This window comes from Heloderma suspectum, chromosome 1 (assembly GCF_057233095.1).
Source record: "Heloderma suspectum isolate Gila_16-S chromosome 1, 16-S_ref, whole genome shotgun sequence".
Lineage (NCBI taxonomy): Eukaryota > Metazoa > Chordata > Lepidosauria > Squamata > Helodermatidae > Heloderma > Heloderma suspectum.
The window spans coordinates 106364232-106386488 of record NC_139458.1 but is presented as its reverse complement, the minus strand read 5'-3'; the positions used below and the strand labels follow the sequence as shown (position 1 = coordinate 106386488).

At 41.6% G+C, this 22257-nt stretch overlaps 1 protein-coding gene and 1 long non-coding RNA gene across 6 annotated transcripts in view; one reads left to right on the top strand and one right to left on the bottom strand.

The window, feature by feature from the left end:
- The window catches only part of MPPED2 (metallophosphoesterase domain containing 2), a 171148-nt gene that overhangs the window by 16072 nt on the left and 132819 nt on the right, over nt 1–22257 (top strand). The gene's annotated exons all lie outside the window — the stretch shown is intronic.
- On the bottom strand, nt 637–17758 carry LOC146357651 (uncharacterized). 2 transcript variants are annotated; one of them, XR_014790602.1, is made up of 4 exons: nt 17656–17758; nt 11864–11979; nt 5771–5938; nt 637–922 (listed from the first exon to the last, which is right to left on the bottom strand). It is a non-coding gene; the product is annotated as an uncharacterized LOC146357651 (long non-coding RNA). The 2 variants fall into 2 exon arrangements; XR_014790603.1 differs by lacking the exon at nt 11864–11979.

The following is a 22257-nucleotide window of genomic DNA, read 5'->3' as shown; positions in this document are numbered from 1 at the left end:
GCTTGTCGTGGGTTATTCAACCCACAGCGAGTCACGTTGCCTGTAGGTGGCAGGTTGAATATGCAACCCCCACTCGGGATTTGTCATGTTGTGCGAACCTAGTGAGCATGGGTTATGCGAAGGTTAAACAACCCTTGCAGAACTCTAAAACAGACCATGGGTTATGTGAGGGTTGTTTAACCTTTACATAACCCATGCTTGTCAGGTTCGCAAAACACGACAACTCTTGAGCAAGGGTTATATATTCAAAATGGCAACTGCACATGCCCTGCATGTGCTGCAACTTGTGTCATGTGAACAGCTCCTATGTGCTTATGCTTGGGGTGTTAGAGATACTGGTAAAATGAGAATGGCATATACAGCAGGATTTGTGCCTGATTTTGTGCAGCGAATAAAGGTAATTCATGTTTACACATTAATGCAAATTGGCAAGAAGTCTTCAAGTAGTTATATGTGTTTTACTTTTTACATTCGTGAATATGCGCATAATATTCCTACCTGCTTTCTATTTTATTTTTGTTGAAGCATGTACATCTAGGAGAAAATTACTATGCTATCACCTTCGCTATTCTAGCTTTTTTTCCCAGTTTCTAGCCTTCCACCAAAATCTGATGCTTAAGAAAGACTGGCAAAAAAGTAATTGAAGTTGTGGTTTTATTTAATATAATGACAGAGAGCAGGACTGGGTGAGAACTGTCAACATTTTTGATGAATAGGTCAGTTTAGTCTATACTCTTGACAATGACAATCACATTTGCAGTTCGAATTCTCGATCTACCAGCATTTATGGAGGTTAAAATAAACAGAGCGTTGCTGAGCCAGCTGTGAAGCACCATTCAGCGGCTTGTGAAAATATAGTTACATTTGATACCTCTCCAAATCCTTCTTGAAACATCTTGCTTGCAGAAATTAAAAGTTTCTCCTGGATGATATAAAAAAAATTAAGTTTGAAGAAATTTCTTTTTCTTCCCTGTTCTTTAGTGTAGGAGATTTTAAAGTATTACATTAAAATAGCACCAGTGAAATGGAGAATCTCATGGATTTTGTTGACCTCTAAATACTAACTTACCTACACAGTTTAGTATGCACAGTCCTATTTGTGATGACATAATATTTCTGGAGGTTTTGAAGCCATTAAAAATGTTTTTCCTCTGTCCTCCCTCCCTCCCTCCTCTCTCCCAGGAAATGTTGGAAAAAATCGAAATATGCAATAGTTATTTTTCTTATCAATACAAAACATATGATCTTGCTTTAACAATGTACAGTGCATCATTAACAACTTAGGGAGCAATCCTGTGGAGGTAGTCAGCCGCCTTTGAACTCAGAAGTGAGCGCCTATCCAATGCACGGCAGGAGGACTGCAGAGGAGATCATCTCCACGTTCCAGCTGCCCTGCATTTGTGGCTAGATGGCTGATTTCAGCTGCCTAGCAGCGGCACATCAGAGCGCGGGGTGGGGAGGCCGGACGACACATAGGAAGTGTTGTACCAGCACTTACGAACTCCCAGCATGCCCCCTTTCCCCCTGGTCTGCGCTGCTCTTATGAGTGCAGAGCACAGGGACTGTCAAGAGTGAGGGTAGTAGAAGCCATGATGGCTGTTCTGGTTGTCACATACAAAGTAGCCACCTGGAAGCAATTGTTATTTGGCCGTTTCTCAGCCTGGCAGCTCAAGGCCACACTCTGTTCCTGCTAATTGGGAAAGTGATAACAGCCATGGCTGGTGGGAAGATCCAACCTACTTGGAGGGTAGAGTGAGGTGTCCTGTTTCAAATCTGCCTTGAGTTGCTAGGGCTGGGCAATAAATAGTGGGGCAAAGAAGGGGCGGGTGTCTCTTCTTTTGCCCTGACGGTACTAGGGTGTGTTGCTGCTCGATGGCTATCCTGAGAGGCCCATCCTTTGGTACGTATAGGATAGACTAGCTAGCTTTATTGTTTTGCTCCTGGGAGTGTGTGCCCTGGTGACTGGCGTTTCTGGCTTTTGGGTATTGTAATTTTGCTTATAATTTTCTGAACAACCTACCACCTCTCTCCTTTCCCTTCCTCTTTGTTCCTTTCCTCTAATAAACTTTTTATCCAACTTCCAGTTGGTGTGGTGTATCCTGTATAACTTCAGTGCTAAATACAGTGCCTATTGGCCTGGGAGGGAAGCTACTGGGTAATCTTGGGGAGAACTTGTGACCAAGTTGGACCTGTCCTGCCTTGTAGGGTTGTTGGGGTGAGTCCAACAATCCTTCACAGGGACGATCTGTGCTTACGAGGCAGTGGGGGAGGGGGTGGAGAGGCATTTCACAGGAACCAACCAATCCTATGGCCTTCTAGCTGCTGTCTAGCGGCCACAGGATTGCGCCCTCAGTTATCATATAAACTTGCACTATTTGTAAAATGTATGGAGCAATTTTATTTATTTAGTTAAATATTTTTCTAAGTTGCCTTTATGTAGGTTGCCTGTGAAGGCAACCTGCATAAAAGAATCCTTTACTTAGAAGTAAGACCCACTCATGTTTACTGGAACTTATTTCCAGGTTAACACACATAGGGCTGCAGGCTCTAAAGTATAAATGCCTTGAATTTTGTAAAAGTAAAATAGCAAATATATCCAGTACTAGAGAGAAAGCTGCAAAGTGCTGCACCTTATGCTACTCAAGCACACTGGCAGCATATTTGGACTTCAAGGTAAATTTTATAACAATTTGCCTGATGTAGAGATCTGGTGATCTTGAAGATTTGCACATTTTTGTGACCTTTGAGTGGGCATAATGAAGGTATCTCCCTAATACAGATTTTGGATATTTTTTCTGCAGTAAGCTAGCCATTCCCATTTGCTGTTCAGCCCATACACATTCCAATAGAGTAGGCTGATGGTGGAGACATTATTTGAAACATTTCTGCTGAAGTATGATGGCTTTCAAGTTTGTTACTGAATGTCCAGAAAGTCTGAGATCTCTTCCTTGCACCCCCTTGTTTCTGTTTGTATTTATGGCGTCTGATTCATGTGTAGAGACAGTCTGGTTTGGCCAGTATAAATGGTAAAAGGGGCACATTGTTGGCACATGATGGCATGCCCCACATTAGAAGATGTGCAGGTGAACAAGCCCTTGATGGTATGGCTGATGCTGTGCGGTCCCATGATAGCGTTGTTCAAGTTAGGATAGAAGGACAGAGTTAGGATTGGTATGTTGCAGGGGCTAATTTTCTAGGGTTTGTATCTCCTTTGGCTGGTCCGTAGTTGCTGGTGAGTAGTTCTTTTAGGTCGGGGGGCAGTCTGTAAGCAAAATCAGGCTTTTCTCTCACTCTTGTAAAAGGTAAAGTATTGGTTCAGTGGATGTTTCCAGGATACTGCTTTTCTTAATTGTCTCTACTTGCATAGGCTTCCATGGGAGTGTGAATCTTCCATGATCAGGTTCCAGTTCTCATAGAAGCCTACACACATAGGTTTTCCTGGCTCAGACGGCCATGCTCAGTTTGGATCAAATTGCTCCATGTGCCTTCTGGTGGGTGTCTTGGATTCCTAGCTTAGAGGTCAAGTAGAAAAGCACCTCTACATTCATAGCGCTTCAGGTTGTAGTTTTCTGGCTTAGATGTTATGTGTGTCCGATATATTCACGCTTAGAGGTGTGAATGGCTGGCACTCCCAACTTTCAAGTACATAATCAGTAAAGTGTCAGAAATGTGTCAGAATTCACACTCTGTGTGTGTTATGATATGCATTTCAGCTAGGGATGTACGAAAGTCACTTACCTTTTCGAAGGGTGACATTCGTGGTGGGGGGGAGGCGCTCCGTCCCTCCCCCCGAAATTCTGGCCGGGGGGGAGGCACTCCATCCCTCCCCCCCGAAATTCTGGCCGGGGGGGGGGAGGCGCTCTGTCCCTCCCCCCCGAATCCTGGCCGGCCGGCTCCGCAAATGGCGGCGGCTGTAGCCGCCGCCATTTGCGTTCCTGCAGTCAGCCGTGATAGGCTACGTAAATGTTTACATAGCCTATCACGGCTGATTTAAAAGAAAAAAAGTGCGTACGCAAATGGCGCCCATGGGCGCCGCCATTTGCATTCCTTATTTTGGCACGTCTTAGTCTACATAAATATTTACGTAGACTAAGACGGCGAAAATAAGGGGAACGCAAATAGCGTAGACGGTATGCTATTTGCGTTCCCCTTATTTTCGCCGTCTTAGTCTACGTAAACGTTTACGTAGACTAAGACGTGCCAAAATAAGGAAAACAAATGGAGGCGCCCATGGGCGCTGCCATTTGCGTACACGCGGGGTTTTTTTTCTTTTAAATCAGCCGTGATAGGCTACGTAAACATTTACATAGCCTATCACGGTGTTTTTTAAAAATCTAGCCGTGATAGGCTACGTAAATCTTTACGTAGCCTATCATGTTTTTTTGTTTGTTTGTTTTTTTAACTGTAAATGGCGGCGGCTGCAGCCGGTCGGAAGACTGGCAGCCGCCAGAGCCACCGCCGCCAGGAAGATTCGCCGAAGGTAAGTCCCGTCCCGGGGGGGGGGGGGGCGGCAGACTGTTCCTCCACCAATTTCGGGGGGCCGAATGCGCTGGCATTCGGCCTCCCCGAGATTCGTGGCGAAATTCTCTGACATCCCTAATTTCAGCACTTTAGATGGCATACGTATCAAAGACCTCTTACATCCAAATACTAATTGGGTTTAGTTGGGGAAAAAGGTTCCATTAATTTTAGGGGGACATGGTCAAGTATGTATTTTAGGAATGAAGTCTTGACTTTGATAGAGAGAACTCAAGTTTGATGGAGATGCCACCTTTTTTGCTGAGAGAGAGAGAGCAAGACAGAGTAGAGTGTTGGACAGCAGGAAAAGGAGCTGGACTAAGGGCGATTCCTGCTCAAACTACTTTTGTCAGTGCTGCCCCCTTCCCCTGGGAAATGAAAAGAGATAACTAGAATCGGTATTCACTGGTGTCTCTCTGTTTTTCAACTTCACCCTTTACCCGTTTTTTTCCCCAACCTCGCCCTATATCACGTAATCTACCACCATTATGTGTCATTCACAGCTTGAAGGCCTACCCAAGAAACCAAAGTGAATCTTAATTCCTCATGGAACCTCTTCTACTTCCCCATTCCAGTCCACCACAGAGACCTCTCTGGACAGAAAAGCCTTTAGTGAATGCATTTGTCTGTTGCTACATAGGAACCTGACTGAGGGCTTCCCATCTCTACCACTTTGTTTCCACACTTGCTTGGGACATGTATCTCTAAAGCAGTCAGCAAAGGCTTGTTTAAATAAAAATGTCTTCAGCAGGCGCCAAAAGCAAAGACATCGGAGCCTGCCTGATATCAACAGGAAGGGAGTTTCACAGAGAGGGAGCTGATACATTGAAGGCTTTCTTCCTAGTCAATTCCAAATGGACTACAAGTCCATGCGGATAGAGCCATGTCCACTGATAGCAGTCACTCTCACCACAGTAGAGGATACAACAATGCCAGGTCATGCAGCTGATCCAGGGACAGAAGCATTTGCACACTGGATTAAAAGCTTGAAGTGCCACAGATTCTGTTTTCCATTCTCCAACCCACATAGACACAATGGGCTAAGCCAGTCTTGGGAATATAGCTGTCCCCACACTTGCTCATTCTCCCAAGACATACTGACAATTCCAGGAACAAACAGCATCACCATAGGGATCCCAGTAGATCTCCAAAGAAATTCCAGACATCCTCCATGGAATATACTGATTTTAGTATCACCATGCTAGCACCGCTCCTTTCCTTGAAGGGGAGAAAAAGGAAATTCTGGATTTACCTGTGCATTTCTGTTCTTTTTATAGGAAGGAGGGAAGCTAGACCTTCCTTGTCTGGTGTTCTTCAGTTGTATAGTTCTGTCCACACATATACTTATTGGGAGGCTGGCTGGCTCAAGGAGTTTGCTCTTTGCTTTATTCCTCAGCATTTCTTTGTCTTCCAAGATGTCCTGGAATAAAAGGAACATGTTCCTTGATTTTTTAGGTTCCTGGTTAATGAATGCTTTTATAGTTAGGCTGTCTTTATTGATGGTGTTGTTGTTAATTCTGTATACAGTGCCATCAATGAGCATGGCACTTTACATAGTATAGAACAAGGGAAGAATATGCATTATTACAGTTGCATATACTTAGGCATAGTTATTTTTGCAGTAATTGGATTGTGTTATCAATGCTGATGATGCAGAAGCTTTCTCAGTTTTCAGTGTCTGCGAGACTGAAGGAAATACCTTCCCCCCGCCTCACAATACCTTTTTGGAGACTTCAGTATCCTTTTGAAGTTTGGGTACCAGGACTGAGAGGGCCTTCTCAGTGCAAGCAGTGGTCATGGCATGCTTTCCCCAGAGAAGTTTGCTTGCCACCTACTTTGTACCCTTTTTGGTGTGAGGCAAATACTTTTTTATTCTCCCATTGTTTTTAGGGGCTCTTTGGAGATTTGTAATGGTTTTTGAAATTCTGTTTCTTAAAAGTTTTAAGACCTATTTATGCTAGATTCTGTTGATTTGTTTTTTCTGTGCTGTGGTAGGCTTTATTTTGTAATTTTTAAAAAACTGTTGATATTGTATTTTAATATTTTAATATTTTTATGAAGGCTGCCTAGGGAATTTTGATTATTCGGAAGCATAGAAATACCGTTAATAAATAAGGAATAAATAATAAATTAGATGCAGAATTTCAGTAGCAGTCCCATTAATTTGGGCAAAAAAGGCTGAAATCACTTCCTTTTCTAATCCTTTTAATTTATTCACAGATTGCAGCAGCCTGTGTCACAGAATCACATATTCCATGAACTTGGTTGCGCTTTCGTCTCCAGTGTAGTTTGCATTTACTTTTGTTGAAGCTTGTTTTGGAACATTGCCAGTGTATTAAGTGACAGAGGTTGTATTGTATAAATGTCCCTGCCCTACCCACTAAAGAAATCCAGTTGAGGGAGTACTATTTGGTTTGCACGCAGATCAGTACTCTACAGGTAATAAGACAGTATTCTGTCTGAGAGGAAACTGAAGCAAATGTATGTTCTTTCCATGTAACCTTTCATTTTCCTGTGAAGTAGACAAAACCTAATTTATAAAGCTTCATCTGAAGCAACTAAGCAGCGTATAGCAAACTGTGCTATTATTTTTTGAATATAGCAAAAACAGACAAAAACAAGAATCAACCAGTACAATGACTTTATTAGTTTTTTCCCCCTTGAATACTATAATTGGTCTGAAGAGAGGGAGTATCCAGTAAAGCAAAAATGCAGAAATGTAAGAACTGGCCTGTGTAATGTAATTTTACTTCTTTTGGAAAATAGAGATAACTGAATAAAACCAAGAAGTATGTGCATTATTTATTTATTTATAACAGTTCTAGGCTGCCATTCAGGGCAGGCAGCGTACAACAGGCATATAAAAAGATTCATATAATAAAAAATGGATATGGTAATAAAAAGAGCAAAAGTCCGCCCCCCCCCCCCCAACACCAACATAAGACAGTCTGATAAAACATAATCAGGGGAAGGCCAGAGTAAACTAGTAAATCTTCAGGGCCTTCTTAAAAGCCTTAAAAAGTTAAAAACGGAGCCTTGAGTCTCACTTCCGGCTCCAGGTTTATAATGTAACCACTTAGTGTAATGTGAAGAATTGGGGCCAATAAAACAGTTGTTCTGAAGAAAGTGGAAGAAGCTTCTCTCGTAGGGCAATTCCAACAGGGTTATTGTGCTGACATAATAGCTTTGCTGCGGTTTTTTTGCAGTGTGTGGTACAGAAGGGTCAAGGGCCAAGCCTCTAAGAATCTTGAAATCTCTCTTATTTATACCCACTGCAATAGATAAGTGAATAGTTACCAAATTTGGCTTTTCCCTTCTATTGAACAAAGCCCAGCTCGAGCTGTGATTTGGAGTGTTGTCATCTGTTGTTCCCATATGACCTTCTGAAACAGAGTTGTTTTTCTAATCGCATCTAGAATTAATGCTCCTCTACCTTGATGTCTATCAAGTATCCTAGGGAAACTAATACGGGCTCAATTACTGTACTTATTGTTTAGACTTTTATGGCTAATGGCTGAAACAAATAAACTGAAACTGATTACTTATGGGCTCCTTTCTTTCATCCTTCTGCTTTGGGTACTTTTAGTATGAGAGTGGTATATCATCATCATCATCATCATCACTTGGCAAGGGATGAAAAGAAAATCACCAGGTACAAAGCTGGGCATCCTGGAGAGATGGGCCCAAGAAACAGCCTAGTTACCTCGCCTGCCCTCTGTAGGTTCAGAAAATGATCCATTAATAATTTTACTATTATTAGAGACTACAATACTATGTGCTGCTTTTGAAACATACCACACAGTGACAGAGGACTGGTTCACATGATCAAACAGCCCACTGTGCTTATTTAAGCCATGGCAGGCTGTAGTGTGTCCTGGCATGTGCGGGCACCATTTTGAATATTCAAGCTGCGGCTTGTGTTGTTTGAACCCAGGCGGCAGGGGTTGTAAAAGGGTTAAACACCCTTGCATAACCCATGGCCTGTTCTCGGGTTAAGCAAGGGTTCTTTCACCCTTGCGCAGCCCCTGCTGCCTGGATTCAGACAACACAACAAGCTGCAGTTGCAGGTTGAATACTGGTAAACGTCGGCACATACTGCCGCTCAAGAAGCCGTGGTGGACAGCAGTGATCATGTGAACTGGGTCAGAAAAACAGTAATAGATATGGACAAAAGACTTTTCGGATCTGTAATTCTCCCTAGGGATTGCTTTACTCCAGAACCATGAGTAAACTTGTGTTTGAGCTGTTTGTGTTTTTTTTTAAAAATAAAGATGTTGATGAGATGAGAAAATATTTACAGTTCTTTCACAGCAAAGTATCACTATTCTACCATGAAGCACCTAGATCTGATAACATATACTCATTTGGCATACTATAGACATCTCCCTTCCCCCCATGGGCAGTGACTTGGGGAAGGCTGAAGCAAGAGTGTGTGTGTGGCACATTACATTAAGTATTTTTAAGAGAGGATCTTGCTATTTACCACATCTGCTGTTTGTGTGGCACAAAGAACTGAATGCAGTGACTAGAAGCAACAGGGTCAGCACATCACTCTGAAATGTTAACCACTATATCAAGTTTGTGGAGACGTAATGGCATTATTACTGTACCCTAGCTTACAGTCTATAATACAGAGAATAGAAGGCCAAGCTTGCTGGTGTTAAACCGCACTTCAGCTGAATGCCACCTCCAACTCATGTATTGTGGCCTGCCAGATGCTTGACAAGTCCCTGCCTTGTTTTTGCAGTCCTAGGCAGTCACAGCAAAACCTGGGGTTTTTATTAACCCTCTTATTTCTGCTTGTGGGTCACAGGTTATTCAGGCTTATTTATGTATTAAAAGTGTATCGCTTTTCTGTATACCAGGCCCTCGGAGTGATGTACAATAAAATCCAACTTTAAAAAAGATGAAAACAACAAAACAAAAGGAGAACATTTTTTAGAAACAGGCTAAACAGAATTTTAAAAACCGAAGGCCTGGTGAAAAAAAATACAGCTTTTACTGCATGTCTAAAACTCCTAGGGATGGAGCCAATCTGACTTCCATTGGAAAGATATTGGCATAGATATTATCTATCCTTGGGAGGGAGTGCCACAGGCTTGGCATAGGTGGTAGTGGTAATCAGCACTATCATCATCATCTCCGTCATCTTACAGAACTTATATAAGGGTGCAATCTTATGCATGTTCAGACAGAAAAGAGTCTTACAACTGCCAGCATGCCCCAGCCAACATGGTTAGCTGGGTAATGCTGGGTGTTGCAGGACTTTTTTCTATCTAAACCTGCATAGGATTGCACCCTAAGTAGCCTAGATTTTGGGATAAGCTTTTGAAACTAAACACACTTGTTGAAGATCATATTTTTGTACATACTAATTCAATTTGTCTTTATCTTTCCTCTTGAGGAAGAACTGAGAGTCTAGTTTTTTAAACATTACATAGCAATTTCTGCTTCAAATATACCATTATGATTGGCTGAAAAATATTCCAGAACACTTCTGAGAACAAGCACTTCCAGGCATTTAATGAGAGATCAGTTCACCATTACAACCTTTTGGATCCTTTGAGATTGTTTTACATGTTCGTACAAAGTTTCTAGACTACTTTGTCTACTAGGGATGCTGTCATTATAATGAGGCAGCGTGGATCAAATACAGCAATACAAGTTTTAGATACCCTGTGAAAGGTATTATTTTTTTGCACTGTGACCTTTGATTGTGTTTTGCCAGACTACTTTGCATTGCTGCATCTTAACACTGTCACAGTGTTAATGGGAAAAAGCAGAGTCTTTGTTTATCTCTAAATTTGATGTGTCAGCTTGGCAACAAAACTAAGACCTTTAACGCATGGCGTTTTCACCATTTGTTGTTAATTATCTGTTGCTATAATTTCTGTGCCTTGGAGGGGAAATGGACTGTTTTGGTCATGTTCATAAGTGGAACATTTTTCTCTGGGCAAAAGAGAAAATCAAGTTCTGTCCTCACTGGTTTCAAGAAAAGAATCTGTTCTGAATGAATATTTTCAGCCTTGGGTTGGCTAGATCCCATTAGTGGAAAGAGGATGGTGAAGAGATAGTTGACAATTTAGGCATGGTCAAGATTAAAGAAATGCATCCCAATCTGAGTGCAAAATTCACTTTGTAATGAGATATATTTAATGATAGTTACATATTGTATGTGACCAAGCTATTTCCTTGAGCCAATTTATTTATTAAAAAAAGTTATGACAATTTCCGATTTTAAATGCAGTGACTTTCACTCCCCATATTTTATGAGATGTTTATTTTGTCAAGGATAGAATTAAAGAGTTTGATTTCAAAGCCTTTGAAGTCAGTACAATTTTACCATTCAATATGCAATGTAGACAAAGGGCACATTTCTAGGAAATGTAAATAATACCAGCTTGGAAGATGATTTTACCCTGTGTCACATTAGAAAGAAATAGTGCTGTTTCATTTGGTGCTATGTGGAGGGCAAGAGAGGCAGCCACACCTCCTGTCTAATAAAATACTAAAGGAATGTAGTAAAATAGCAGGTGAAGAGTACCAATGGGGGCATTAGGCAGGAAGCAAAATGAATAGAAGATGAAAGATAAGCAATTGATTTGAAAGAATGAGAAAGCAACCAGCAAGGAAACGGGCATTAAATTGAGCTTTCTTCCCATATCCTGCATCCACAGTTATACTTTTACTGTCTGGCTTTTAATGTCTCCATATGAGTTTGAAAACAAGCCTGCTGTACAGTTCAGCAAATGAATATGACTTATTACAAGAATTCTAGCATCAGGGACTGACCAAGATTATCCATGTTATTATGTTCCAAAAAAAGTCCTTTTTGGCTATTAATCCACCCAAACCTCTCATAATGTGCCTGAAAGCACATGGAAGTCTCAGAATATTGTTCTGGCCTGAAAGTTAATCATTCAGAGTATGGGTACAGAACACGAGCTGAAGGCATGTAAAGCAGAAACATGGCTGAAGCTAAGCATACTTAGTTCTGGTTAATGCATTGATCTGAGACCACCTGGAAACTCCATGCATGCTGTCTTGAGTTCCATCATGGAGCATAGGAAGATGCCTAGTTTTTCTCCCTCTTTTATAATACTAGAACCTGCACTCATCCCGTGAAGCTGAGCAGCTAAAATACGAGGAGCGAAAGCCACTGCATTTAAAATTGTCATATTGTCATAACATCTTTTATAAACACAGGAAGTACTTCTTCACACAGCACATAGTTAAACTATGGAATTCTCTACCACATGATCTAGTGATGGCCACTAACCTGGACAGACAAATTCATGGAGTATAAGGCTATCAATGGTTAATAGTCATGATGGCTATCTATTACCTCCAGTATTGGAGACAGTATGCTGCTGTATACCAGTTGTTAGGGAACACGAGGGTGAAGGTGCTATTGCACTCATGTCCTACATGTGGCTTTCAAGAGGCAGCTGATCAGCCATTCTGTGGGAAAAAAATGTTGGACTGGATAAGTATTTGGCCTGATTCAGCATGGCTCTTACGTTCTTATGGAGGTGCTGAGACACAAGGATTCAGTCAGTGTTAGGTCCAAAGTCAAATATGGAGAACCAGAGAATAGCTGGGATAACAGAAATACAAGTCAGGGAGCTGATACTCAGACATTGTTCTAGCACCTAATGTTAGTGTTAAGCCTGAGTCTTCAGAGCCCAACCTAGAGCACAGCTACAGGCCATTAATGCCACCTGAGAAAAAGCCTACTCATAGGCAAGGTCTTGCTCACGAGTTCACCTTTTCTTACGAAGAGTCCCTATTCCTCAGGACTCCTTGTGTCTGGCAGCTGGCTGAACATTGACCATTAGATATCTGTGATCCCTGCCATCGGCCTCTGAGTCCAAGAGGGGTCTAACTATGACTTGAGGGTTAGGGTAGACAGCTGACCTCCCTGAATGCCCAGGATTCCCCTGATCCACCTCAAGGTTCCCAGACAAAAGCAGCACCTCTGTGATGCTTGGCTCTGGTGGGGCCCTGGTCATTTTCCAAAGAGGAGTCCTCCAGCGGGGCCAGGATACACAGGGACATTAGAAAGTAAAATGTGTCATACTTTCCGTTTCCCATGCTTTCCTGTGTCATCCCACTGAAATGCACAAACTACTACCACATTAGGCACTAGGTCATCTTACTCCTGAGAAGGCACCACCATCAAATGTTTGAGACATACCGTGAGTTTTCCAGCCTTGATCATTTGTGATTGTGAAATGATTACACCACTATCAAGGAAGTACAGCAGCAAACTTAAGATTTCAGGTGGGTTAAAGGTAGACAGAAGTTCCATTTCCTCTTTTCTAGGTACTATTGGTCATTTACAAAAGTGGCAGAGGCAATTAAAACGCTGGGTAGGTAAGAGAAGCCCCAAGTGTGAAACTTTCCCCTTCATAATGGGGAAGGGAAAGGCATGAATCCACATGTGCAATTTAAATGAGCCTATATTCCACTTTATAAATATGCACCGGATGCAGGGGAGAAAACCCGGCACACTCTCTCAGGATGCTGTTAGGGCCAAGCAGAATCTCATTAGAGACTACTTCAAAGATCGGTTCCGCATGTCCATAAAAACAAGTGTAAATTATCTTGTGTGAGCCTGCTGTTAGCAGTTGCACTGTTACATTATGCATGATTCTAGACTGCACATAGTATGAGCAAACTGCACTATGTTCCATTAGTGTTTTTCATTTTTATGCTAAGCCTTGCAGCTTAGCATTTTATTGGTGTTATTTTGGTATAATACATTATTTGACTTGTTATTTATTTCCTATTGCACTTGCTATTAACATTGAAGCAAGGCCTATATAGGACCAGCAAGATTCTTTAGTGTGGTTACATTATTAAAAAGTAATAACTCATACAGGTCACTCGGCTTTATTGACAGTTTGACCTGCTTTCGTATTCCATTTTGAAGATTGCTACTTTGCAATGACTGCGTTCAAACTGAATCTAGAAATGCTTCCCTTGACACCTCATTGAATTTCTTTTTGTATATTTATGAAATTAATAAAATAGCAGGTTAGAAACTTAGTAATGCACACTTGAACTAATCTACAGAGTACCATCCTTCAGTAACCATGGAAATGCTTGGGATATATTTAAAATCAGAGTGCTTCAAATTAACATGGATAACGTAGTGGATTTTTAATACAAAACTTCAAAAAATATTTTAAAATCCCCCCCCCCCTTTCTGGTGCACCGACTGCTCTCATTTTTTTCTCCCCTTAATTGCTTCTCAATTGCACAAATGTGTTCCTCCTCTTCCTCAGTATTTTTCCCCTGGTCCTTGGCAACTTGTGCAAATTAGCCTATTTGCAGGCTCGCCTTGTCATTTTCCTTGTATGTATGTACTCCACTTCAAACAAAAGGAGGTAGTGATCAGGGCAGGAGCTGGGGCAAGGAGACAAGATGGGTTCTTCTACAAAGGCTTCTGGGATATGTGCTGGAGCCAGCTGGAGGATGGAGGGGGAGAACAAGCCACGGCAAGCCTGATAGTCTGTTGGGCATACCATGGGTTGTTCTGCAAACAACCAACCCACTGTGGCTTATTCGCAGGGTGGCTTAGTGTGTTGTGTGAACCCAGCCAATGGCATACACTTCCCTTTCATTATTTAAACTTTAAGAGGGAAAAGCTGAAGGCGCTGACCTGGTTGGCACATTTTGCTAGCTCATGGTTTATTTAACCCATGGTTAATTCATGGTTAGTTGTCCTACTCAGGGTTTGTCTGGCAGACATTTGAGCAAACCATTGGTTTATTTTCTCAATTCCTGTGTTTCCTCCTCCTTTGCCCGCTCCCTCCTTGTATCCCAAATGCTTTTGCAGTACTGTAGTACTAGCATGTAGAGCGGCTGTTATTTTTTTACCACTTTTGCCCGCGGCTTCTGTAGCCTGCAAAACAACCCATCAACAACCCACAGTCCTGGGTTCACATGTAACAACAATCCATGGTTTAAGCAATCCAGAATTCACAACCCATGAGTTGTTCCTGGTTAACAAACCATGGTTTGTTAGGTCAGCTGGGTTCGCACATCACAACAATCCAGAATTCAATATATTGTTAGTATTATATGCAAACCAGGTCATTGAAGAGTGTTACCATATATGGGTTTTCTAGGGATAGTCACCAAGGAATAGTTACTTAACAAAAACTTAATTACAATTTAGGATATAAATTTAACTACAATGGTATCCTTTCTAGGGTATACATTTAACTAGATATTATATACAATTTGACTTATATTGTGTTCATTCATTATGTTATTAATTTTTATGAAACATTAAAGTAGAAAATCTTTCATGGAAAAATATAGTAGTAAAAAATGGTCCATCTTGAAACATTTTCCATTGAAAATTTTCTACCCCATATCAGTGACTCCTATCTGTTCGAGATGTTCCGGGTATTGGGTATTCTGCAGTAGAGCATTGGATTGCTAGATAGCATACAAGATAGTTTCCAGTACTGATTCCATACTCTCAGGATGCCATTTGGATTTGCTCCGTTTCAGTTACAACTTTTATCCTAATTCAGTGGTATCCTTTCTGTCATTACATTAGCCAAACCCAGATGCCATTTGGATTTGCTCCGTTTTAGTTACTACTTTTATCCTAATTCAGTGGTATCCTTTCTGTCATTACATTAGCCAAACCCAGATTAGACTGACATGGAAGGAAATACTCATTTTATTTTTCAAACCCAATCTGACCATGGCAGATGATGTTTGAAATGCCCAAAAGATAAAAAGTAGCAGTGATAGTCATGCTGTAAGGTTGCTAACAGGGCATGAAATAACATCTGGCCAATGGACACTGGAGGTCTGATTTGCCACTGTAGCAGTTGATTGAAATGTTCCTTTCCCAGGTTTGGCAGTTCATGCGGCATTCATGTCACACTGTCCCTGGGGAAACAAATCAAGCAATTGTGAAGTGATTCTGCTGAACGGATGCTGCAGAGCTAACACTGCATAACTCCACCTTTCATTCACGATGTGAATTTGTGCTTTTCAAGTGGTTTTAAACTAAAAAATAAACATGGCTAGGTGGTTTCTGGAAGAACAACCAGGCACAGGGGTGCAACAACAGAGTCATAAGCATCAGGACCAGGAAGGGGAGGTTGCAAAATATTGTTCTTAATAAGTATGGTCCAGTCATTGTGCTGTTATTTCAAAGGCATGAACACTTGCGTTTGTTTACATTTTACCACAGACACCCAAATAGTGGGGAATAAATTAGGGAAGAAAGTAGTATCAGCTCTTCTTAATGGAAAACACCTATTTCCTGCATCAGACTCAAGCTATATCCCATACCAAGAGTCAAGTGTTTATCAAGGTAAAATAAGCATAAAATATAAATACACTTGGGATTGTAGTTATGCTGTACTATATGGGAACAAAAACACTGCAAAAAAAAATATCTGAAGGCATTTGTAAACTTTTCCATAGAGTGACTGTTAAAGAGTTAATCAAATGGTCAAAGTTCCTATTCAGGGTAATACTTCGCAATTCAGGGTTATACTCTGCAATTAGCTGCATTAACCACTAATATTCCTGTAACAATGGTGGTGTTTGCTCTCACAAAAGACATTATATGACGTTACTGGGGCCATAGCTCAGTGTGATAGAGCACATGCTTTGAATATATAGAAGGTCCCATGTTCAATCCCCAGCATCTCCACATAGGGCTAGGAAAGAATAACTGCTTGAAACCCTGTGAAGTCATGCCAGTCACTGTTGACAGTACTGGGCTAGATGGGACCAGTGGTCTGAGTTTTGATGGTGCCCTGGACCTGGTACAAGACATTTCTCTCCCATTGGCTTCAATAGGCGGGGAAAAATAGGTTGTATCCAACAGTGCCCGCCCAAGAGCGGAACAGAAACTACTGATGGAACAGATTTTGGCTTCGCTCTGCAGTTCCCCCGACTGAAAATATGCTCAGGAGGGTTGTGGGATGCATAGGGGCTACAGGAGGGAGAAGATCAAGGGAAGTCCTGTTGCACAAGCGGACGTCCACTCGTGATGTTGGATTTAACCCAATGTTTTTAAAAAGCTGCCCCCACACAGTGATATGGATCTGGAAAATTTTGAATTTTAGGCTAATTTGCATAGAGTCTTTTGCATCAGATAAGTTTCACTTTGCATCAGAAAATCACTAATGCTCTAATTTATTATGTTTACTAAATACAAGTAAAATAAACAACAAAGCTTTAAAAAAATACTCCATGCTATTTTTTTTGTCTCAATACACCACAAGTATGTGACTTGAAATATTTGAGGAAACAATTAAAAGCACACTTATTGTGATTTAGGCTTTATATTATGTAGACATTTGTATTGGAATACTTGTAAAAATTTTAAAGACAATAGCATATACCTCCCTTATTGTTTCAATGTAAGACAGAAAGGTGCTGAAACCTGCTGACACACTAATTTAGCGTTCCCCAACCTGGTTCTCTCCAGATGTGTTTGACTACAACTCCCAGCAGACTTCAGTAAGCAGCATGGAGGGCACCAGGTTGGGGAAGGCTGCAGTAATTAATTTTAGCAACCCAAAGAATTATGCATGATATGCTGACAACCACTCATCTGTTTCAATTCTCTTCCACTGAGGTTGTTGGGGCACCTTCAGTTTCGCCGTCACTACCTATTAGTTCCATTTCACACTGAGACGCATATGTATTTCAATGACATACATGTATTCTCTCACATGCTTGCTAGTGATAATCACCTGAAAAACATTAATTACAACTCTGAAACTGGTCAGATTGTCTAATAATTATATTTGCAATTGGTGTCCATTCATCATTACTGTTGAATGCATAAAACAGAACATTTTCCGCGAAAAAATAAAGCACTGGAAAAAATTTTGCCCCACATCACTGCCCCCAGGTGAATGATCCTGCTCATGTTGTCATGATGGAGCATAGGATATGGTGTTACTCTTGACACTACCTCCAGTATAGAAAGCCGCCGCACAGAGACTAAAAATCTGATAATAGGGTGTTCCTATTACCAATAAATTAATTCTTTATATCCATTTTCATTTGTGTATGATTTCATTTTTTAACCATTTGGGGGAGAGATAAAAATGTGCAGTGGTATCATGTTTGTTTATTTCTTACCTTATTAGACTGTCCAGTAAGTTCTGATATTAAATTCCAGTGGTGTTAGTTTTTGCCAGACGTTTTGCTTTGTATTATCTTCAGCTTGATACTTCGAATGGTCATGCTTAGCAGACAGAGGAATAACAAGACAGAAAGTCTACAACCCTTGCTATGCCATGGTCATAGTTTGTTTATCAAAGGTCAAGGGGAAAGTAATGTACTGGATCATGTTTACATATCTTCTGTCACCACGCTCTACGCAAGTGATTGTCTGGCATGCTGTTGGTGCTCCTCTCATATTCTAGTTGGCCAACTTATAGAGGAGGTTGTATGTCTAGCTTCAGTTAAAGTTGTGTATACTTCCATCAGTTTATGATATTTGGTCATTTTAGGGTCCAAAAGAAGGCATTACCTGAGAAGACACACATGTACATTATTTGTTGCACTGCAAGTAATAAATTCATTAATTACTTTTCTTGAGAAAGCTGCCATGTCCAGGATCAGGAAACACAGAACTAAGGCCATAAGAAAAATTCCGAAATCTGTATTAGGACAATACCTTTATTTAGTCAACTCAAGGTCAGGGAAAATATGCCAGCTTTTGAGATCTTTAGATCTCTTCATCAGGAACTTGTTATAAAAAACAGGTTTGGGTGGGAGAGGACGGGAAAAAGGGCAAATACTTGATGTGGAACAGTTTGGGGTATGTTCTCTGGGGCTAGCTATGAGGTGTAAAGCTTTATATTATATGGCAGTAGGAATGATAAAAAAAAACTTCAAAAGGAATGCATCTTGCCATATTAATATGTACAGTTCCCTCCCACTACAGCTTTAGTGTAGATTTAAGGAAAGCTTTAAATGTGGGCATGCTCATGACTTTGTAGCATCCCATAGCCTGCAGCTACAAAAGGAGTTGCTATACATTCTTGAATATTCCAATGTGTAAGGAATTTAAAGAGACTTCTACAGTTGGCTGAATTATTCATTGCCAATTTAGCCCTTTGTTCTGTAAATCATCAACCCTGATTTCTCCAGTTGGATTTGTTATTCATATTTGGTGACCAAGTTGTGAAATACTCTGGTCTATGGTTATTCAGAGGACTCCTTGCTTAGACCATTCCAAGTGTGTGATGGGTCAGTTAAATCACCTCATATTGTTTTTGGTCTCTGATTGGATGGCTAATGATTTTATAATGACCTTGGCGAATAATCAGTAATGATATCACTAAAATGAAGGGGAAATGATAAACAAAAAGGCAATAAGAAATCCTTGGGCCACTTACATCCAATTACATGCTTGCGAATCCTGCGGAAAGCTACACAACATAAGCGTTCACATCTGGGTGCAGGATAATGGCCCTGATGAGCGTTTTCTAGTGTTCTGGTTTATATTTTTAGAAAGCCAAGTAAATATATAGAAAAATAGAAGCAAAATAAAGACATTGAAATAAATAAATTGAAAATAATAGCTTTTGTCATTAGTTGGAAACAAACCCATGTGATCTCATCTAGTACTCTTTTACTGGACACCTGAAATGCACACCCACAGTTCTGCTGCCAGCGAAATGTGTCCTATTAATTTCAGTGAAGGCAGCTCATCAGTCCTTACATTTCTTTTTCAGGAATTCATGAACTGGTTTACTGTGTCTGTTGAAATGAATGGAGCAGCCCACACATGTATTAATGTCCCTATGTCCATCAGTATGGATGCAGTCCATACTCTTGGGAGAGTAGTGTTGTCTGTTTCTTGTTATATTAGAAGGTGGGATCTCCCAGGAAAACATGACATCTGTAACACGTACAAGTATTTTCAGATAAAAATAAGATACCTTTTCAGACTTTAGATCTGTAGTATTTTGGAATTCAAATATTTAGCAAAACATACATGTTTTAAATGTGCTGAATCACTTAGCTCTTTAATAATAGAGCTAATATTTAATATTTAAATAGAGCTAATCTTTAATATTTAATAATATTATTAGCTCTTTAATAATAATATGTGTCAAGAATGACGGCCTGTTTTCCACCAGAAGATTAGGCTGTCATGTCTGTAACCACGTGGGATTGTGTGTCATCTAGAGGCTCCTCGGTCCCTTTGCTCAAGGCCGGGTGCAGTCCCTGTTAATTGGGAAGTGAGAACAGCTGAAGTTGATGGGGAGTTCCAGCCTCTTTGGAGGCAAGGGCGGTCTACCCAAGGACTGAGCCAGTGATTGGCTGAAGGCAAATCTGCCCTGGGTTGCCAGGGCTGGGCTTTAAAAGAGGGCTGAGGTTGAGACATGGTGTCTTCCTTCATGCTGGTGGTCCTGGACCTGCAGACAGCTGGTTGCTATCCGGGGAGATCCATACTTAGGTATACAAGGATAGGCCAGGTAGATGTATTATTTTGCTTGGGTGTGTGTTCAGGAAGCTCTCTGTATATAGTTAAATGGTTTGGCTTTGTACCCTGTTGTGTAACTTGCTGCTTCCATTCTTCCCTTTCCCTCTACCCCTTTACTTTGATCTTAATAAACTTTTATCCAGCCTTTAGTTGGTGTGATCTCTCTGCATAACCTCAGTGCTAAATTCAGTGCCTCTTGGCTTAAGAGGGTGGGTACTGGGTGTTTTGGGGGACTGAAAGGCTGGGTTTGGCCAGTCCTGTTTTTGGGAAGGGGATCCCAGGATCGGGTCCTGAGCGGTCCTCCCTCGCAGGGAGGTTGAGGCCAGTCGCAGCGGGATATCCTTCACAGTATGTATTAAAATATAGCTTTTGGCCATGTTTTAATTGGAAAAGTCTACTACAGAACCCTACTCATCAAATATATAAAAATCTTTTTGTTCTGAGACTTTTGTTCCAGAATGGACAAATAAACACATTGTCCACATTATTTTAGTCAACAGAGTAAAATAAGACTCTTCCTTTAATGTATTAAGATATCACCTGTATTTAGTTAAATAAACTCGAAGTCATAAATGAGACTTTGGGAAAAGGAAAAAGTGGGAGTTCCACTGGATATGTAGGGGAGGAAGGAGGAGAGGCCAGCATGACTCCATTTGATGTGCTCAGAAAATGAGGATGGGGAGGCAATCTTCATTCTCATTTTCTGAGTATCCAGTACTCCCGCATTGGATACTCAGAAGCCTCTGAGATTAGAGGTTGTTGTCCAGTGGGTGGCAGCCTGATAAGAGTTGTGCTCTAAACCACCCTATATCCAGAAGGACTAATGGGGGAGACAAATCATCCAGTGCTGAAGACCTGTCAAAATACGATGGCCACCATCTTCCTCAAATGTAACAGATACCACCTAGACAAAACAAAGGTATATTCTCAAATGAGGACTATATTCCTATAGAGCAGCGGTCCCCAACCGTTTTGGGACCAGAGACCATTCCATGGAAGACAGTTTTTCCACAGACCAGAGGGGTGGAGGATGGGACCAGGCCACAGTAGGGGTGTGGGAACCCTCTTACCTTGGGTCTGCGGGGGGTGGGATCCCTCCCTCTCCGGAATCTTCGCCGGCCCTGGCCATCTCCGCTCTGGTGAGTCCGCGGAGCTGCCAGCCGGCTCTGGCCAAGGGAGGACTTCCAGCTGCTGGGATGCAAATGGCGTCTGCATAGCGGACGCCATTTGCGTCCCTGTTCTTTGCAGTAATAGGCTATTACTGCAAAGAACAGGCTCCGGCTGGGGGTGGACTTCCGGCTGCTGGGACGCAATGGCGACCGCATAGTGGATGCCATTTATGTCCCCATTCTTTGCAGTAATAGGCTATTACTGCAAAGAACAGGGCTGGAGCCGGCTGGCAGCGCTGTGGACTCGCCACGGAGTGGAGTCAGCCAGGGCCGGTGAGGATTCCAGGGGGGGGGGAGGGACGGATTGCCTCCCCCCCATGGACCCAAGGTAAGGTGGGGCTCCCACACCCCTACTGCAGCCCAGTCCCTAACAGGCCACGGCCCGGTACCAGTCCGCGGCTTGGGGGTTGGGGACCCCTGCTATAGAGGGTGTGATTTAAATCTTTTAAAATGGCATAATTTGTGATACTGTATGATTGTTTCTAAGAGTTAGTTCCAATGTTAGTATAAACATTCAAGCACTCATAGTTTCCATGTGACAGTACTCCTTAATAGTTTCCTCAGATCAGGGCTACAGTTCAGAAGAAAAATGCATCCATCACAAATCCCTCTCTTTCTTTCTTTCTCTCTCTCTCTCTCTCTCTCTCTGAGCACTTGGTTAGAACTTCCAGCCATGCTGGCTGCTTACTTGTCCCTGCCTGTCCATACGTACCATGGACAGGAACAGTTGTAAATTCAGCATGTACTGTGCAGTCTACATGGCAGGAGTAAAAAAAAATTTCAGCCTGCACAAGAAGTCTCTAGCTTCTTTGAAATAAATATATGCTCTAGCTCAGTGCCCACGCTCCTGGTTTAATGTAAAAATGCCAAGCCAAGAGTGTGGGAAAGCCAGCTGCCCTGTATGCACCCCTAATATACTCCTTCACTGTGTAATATTTAATGTAATAGATTATGTTGAAGTAAATTTCACAAATTGAGAGCAGATTTATAAGGTTTGTTTCTGCCACTGTGACATCTCTAGAGGAAGTAGGTTTTAGAGGAAAGTCAAGCCAGAATGCCAGGAAATCATGGGCT